Below are 5,148 nucleotides of genomic sequence, written 5' to 3'. Positions count from 1 at the left end.
TTGGTGCGTGGTTTTCTCTTAAGAAGCTTCATTTCTTATTCTTTCCTCTGTTTCTTCTGGTGTAGTTTATGAATATTTACTTTTACCTCTGTAGGTTACTTAAGAAAGAACTACTCGTTTCCAGATTTCTTTGGACGAAATGTGCCCATCTTTTCTGTCAGATTGATGGTCTTTTTTTTGAAACAAAATCTCTTTTTAACAAATTGGGTCAAATTTCCCCCTTGCAACTACTTGTGGTGTCTTTCATTACTTTGTGTGTAAAGTAACGTTATGATGACATCCTTTAAGAGAATTGTGTGCTGACGTTTTGCTTTCAATTCGGCTGATATTTTCCCCTTTTCGGTTTCTTTGTTGTATAGCAGCTTTTCGGTAGATAATTTCTGTAGATCCTCATGGCCAAAGAGTACAATGGATCTCCAAAGCATCATCATCATCGGCTCGAAGCAAAGAAGAATCGCCTAACTTGGATTCTAGGCGTTAGTTTCCTCTGCATATTGTTTTATGTGTTGGGAGCTTGGCAGCATACATCTACTCCCACCACTACTCAATTTGATGCATACACTGGAGTTGGCTGCGATGGTAATGTCACTGCATCAGACGAAAGCAATGCGGCAGTTGTTCATCCGTCATCAACCAGCTTGGACTTCGCAAGCCATCATCAAGTCATGCTACACAGTTCTAAAACAGTCCGTCAGTTGCCACCATGTAATATGTCGTTCAGTGAGTACACTCCCTGTCAAGATAGAGCAAGGGGAAGGAAATTCGACCGTAATATGTTGAAATACAGAGAGCGGCATTGTCCCACTAAGAATGAACTTCTTCTTTGTCTTATACCTGCTCCACCACAATATAAGACCCCTTTCAAGTGGCCTAAGAGTCGAGATTATGCCTGGTACAGCAATATCCCCCATAGAGAACTCAGCATTGAGAAGGCAATTCAGAATTGGATTCAAGTAGAGGGTGATCTTTTCCAATTCCCTGGGGGAGGCACCATGTTCCCTCGAGGAGCTGATACATACATTGATGACATTGGCAAGCTCATTTCCCTGACCGACGGAACTATCAGAACAGCAGTTGATACTGGCTGTGGGGTGAGTAATTAATATCCTTTGCAATTTACTTGCTTGCATCTGCTCCAATGCTTTGTAATTTGTTATCAAATTTGGGCTATAACCTTTTACAATCATGAATCCTTTTTGACTCGTGGCCATATATCTTTTAGTCTATGTTAATAATTGGCACTCCAATTCTCTTATTATTTTCTTTACTCTGGTGCTAGGTTGCAAGTTTCGGTGCTTACCTCTTGAAAAGAAATATCTTGACAATGTCTTTTGCTCCAAGAGATACACATGAAGCTCAGGTCCAGTTTGCACTGGAACGTGGAGTTCCTGCAATGATCGGAATCATGGGTTCACAGAGGCTTCCATACCCAGCAAGGGCTTTTGACTTGGCTCATTGTTCTCGCTGTTTAATCCCTTGGCAAAAGTATGGTAAGGCATTTGTATCTCTCTCAGAAAGTTGAATGTCCCTTCTACTGCCTTATATGTTACGACAGCTAAACATCATTTGACCCTCATTATTGTGAAAACTTGAGGGAATAGAAAGAAAATTTCTTATCGAAACTCTCATTGAAAAACATAAAACACAGCTTGATTTTACAGGCCATAGACTACAAGTTAGAGTCCTACTAACTTTTATCTCCTAAATTTTATCTTATCTCTTGAGAAACTTAATCCTAATTGTACAATATAAATAAATTAAGCTTTATCTACTAAAATAAATTAAACTTCTAATAGAAATAAAATTCCTAATTGTTGGCAACTTTCTACACTCATCTCAAGCTAAAGGTTTATATGTTATACAAACTCAACTTTGACTTGAATTCATCAAAGTTAGCTCTTGGAAGGGCTTTAGTAAGGGGTGTATATGTTATACAAACCTATTTTGGACTTGAATCCATCAAATTTAGCTCTTGGAATTGCTGTAGTTAGAATGCCCGCAAGTTGTATTTGAGTAGGAATGTAGCTCAATTCAATGTTCTGTCACGATGAACAGAATTTTTGACAATGTTTACGGTTAATTGATTGTCACTTTTCACCTTGAAATAATCCTAGAATCAACCTTGTTTTCTGTAACAGTCTTTGAATTCATATTTCTTTATAAATTTCTGAGGCAAGTGCTCAAAATTTAGTCTATGTATTGCTTTTTGAAACCACAGACTGCTTTTTTGCTTCTCCATGCAACAAGATTACCCCAAGCAATGAAGCAATAGCCACTTGTAGATCTTCTTTCAGTTAACTCTCCAGTTCAGCTTGCATCAGTATATACTTCTACCTCAAAGTTTTCACTCTTTTTAAAGTGTAAATCATGATCTGGTTTCATCTTTAGGTATCTTAGGATTCGGTTTACAGCCTCTAGATGCTCTTCTCATGGATCATTCATATTTTGACTAACAATACTCACCAAAAATGCAATGTCTAGATTAACTTGCCCTCTAATCTTCGGTACTGCTCTTTGTCAAATGGCGCTTGTTCTCCGTTCTTCCTTAATTTTAGATTTGGATCCATGGGAGTTTTTGCTGGTTTGCACTCAAGCATTCTAGTCTCGGTTAACAAGTCTATGACATACTTTTGTTGAGAGATCATAATTCCTACTTTAGATCAAGCAGCCTCCATCCCTTGGAAGTATTGTGGAGCACCAAGGTCTTTGATTTCAAAGGTAGCAGCAAGTTGACCTTTTCGCTTGATGATTTCTTTTGTTTTTTTCTCTTGTTATGATAATATCATCAGTGTAGGCAATAAGAATGATCTTTTAATCTTTGATGGTGTTTTCACGAATAAAGTGTGATCTGCTTGACACTAACTATATCCATAAGTGTCAATTGCTTTAGTAATCCTATCAGACCATGCAAAAGGAGATTGTTTTAAACCATACAGTGATTTTTTTTCAGTTTATACACTTTGTAGCCATTAGCATGATTTTCTGGGCCTGGAGGACCGGAGGTATCTTCATGTAAACTTCTTCAAGATCCTCTTTTAAAAATGCATTCTTGATGTTTAGTTGACATAAAGATCACTCTTCATTTACTGCCAATGATAGCATTACTCGAATTATGTTTAGTTTGGCAACATGAGCAAATGTCATTATATATAATAGAGAATGAATGTGATGGTTTGTATTTTATGTTGGGATAGATATGAAAAGTATGTTTTGCAAGGTGACAAATTTCATGAGAAAAGTACTAGAGTTTTTTATTAATAAACTAATGAGGAAATAACTTTGCATGACAGTCTAAGTTTAGATGATGGAGGCAAAATTGCCGTAACATTACTGTGTCTGAAATAAGAATAAAACTAAAAGGTGTAGAGACAAATTATGAAATACAACTTGAATGAACTTATCCATGTAAAAGAGTTCCCTTTGAGCAAATAGATACTCCATCTCGTTCTATAAGTTGAAATGTTGTGTATAAGCAAATGGTTACACACTTAATTGGTACAGATGGTTTGTATCTCGCGGAAGTGGACCGGATTCTACGGCCTGGTGGTTATTGGGTTCTCTCTGGTCCCCCTATTCACTGGAAGAAGTTTTGGAGAGGTTGGGAAAGGACACGAGAGGACTTGAAACTAGAGCAAGATGCTATTGAAAATGTTGCCAAACGCTTATGCTGGAAGAAAGTGATTGAAAAGAACGACCTATTGGTTTGGCAAAAGCCCATCAACCACGTTGAGTGCATTGAAAGTAAGGTCTTGAAAACACCGCGCATATGCAAGTCAGATGATCCAGACACAGCTTGGTATTCTTTTTTGCATCTTTCATGTTTCTGATTTCCTTCTTTGACACGTACTCGGAAAGCCCTTTTTGTGGTCTCATTTTCATTTTCTTTTCTTCATGTGTGCTTAAAAAGGTACCGAAATTTGGAAGCTTGTGTAACTTCACTTCCAGAAGTAAGCAGTTCAGATGATGTTGCTGGTGGGGCAGTAAAAAAATGGCCTGCGCGAGCATATGCTGTTCCTCCTAGAATTAACAGTGGCTCAACACCAGGCATCACAGCTGAGAAATTTAAAGAGGATAATAAACTTTGGACGGAAAGAGTAGTGCATTACAAACGGATTATTAGTCCCCTGCCCACCGGACGATATCGGAATATTATGGACATGAATGCTCACCTTGGGGGATTTGCAGCAGCTATGTTAAACTATCCAGTTTGGGTCATGAATGTGGTCCCTGCAAATTCAGATCATAACACTTTGGGAGTTATTTACGAACGAGGTTTCATTGGGACCTACCAGGACTGGTGTGAGGCATTCTCAACATATCCAAGAACATATGATCTCATCCATGCTAGTGGCTTGTTTACTATATATCAGGACAGGTAATGTTTTGAGAGATGGTATTCTCAATCATGCACTTTCTTTCATTGCGAAATTCGTAATCGTGGCTGAACTTGTGTTGTATTGTTCATTAAAGGTGTGACATCACATATATCTTGCTGGAGATGGACCGGATTCTGAGGCCAGAAGGGACGGTCATATTCAGGGACACAGTAGAGCTGCTTGTGAAAATCAAGAGTATAACAGATGGGATGAGATGGAAGAGTCAGATCATGGACCATGAAAAGTGGACCCTTCAATCCAGAGAAAATTCTTGTTGCTGTCAAAACATACTGGACTGGTGAAGCAATACAAGAACAAAGTTAACAGGGATTTCAATCATCTCTCTTTGCACTTTGTCTCATCTTTCACCTTTGGAAACGGTCAAAATCACTGAAAGTTCACTCAAGATGAGCGTTTCCCTTTCAAAGGTGGAAAGGTCAGGTTTAATTAAAGCCATTGATTGTGTTTTTTTTGGACTATAATATTTGTACTAGAAATCTCTCTGCTACTGTCATTATCTTGACTATTGATAGTTTTGATTAGCTAAACAGATATGTTCACTGTCTTCATTAATTGAAAAGTAAGCTCTCTGATCTGCCTATACGGTTGTTGAATTAAATGATAAAGGTAAGGGTGTATCTTCTGGGAGGCTTGGTTAAAATATGATTAAAAAATGGTGTGATCGGTAAATAGGTGTCTGTTTAAAAGTGTTACCGTAATGTTATATGTTTTTATCGGAAATATTATTTGTGTTGGTAATAATAATGATAAT

General features: G+C 37.7%; 1 pseudogene; it reads left to right on the top strand.

The window, feature by feature from the left end:
- Positions 1-220: 220 nt before the first annotated feature.
- LOC120196762 lies at positions 221-4,840 on the top strand (annotated as a pseudogene).
- Positions 4,841-5,148: the final 308 nt, after the last annotated feature.

Source organism: Hibiscus syriacus, unplaced genomic scaffold (assembly GCF_006381635.1).
Source record: "Hibiscus syriacus cultivar Baekdansim isolate YM2019G1 unplaced genomic scaffold, ASM638163v2 tig00117034_pilon, whole genome shotgun sequence".
Lineage (NCBI taxonomy): Eukaryota > Viridiplantae > Streptophyta > Magnoliopsida > Malvales > Malvaceae > Hibiscus > Hibiscus syriacus.
Note: the sequence above shows the minus strand (reverse complement) of the source record. Positions and strands in the feature narration are given on the sequence as shown.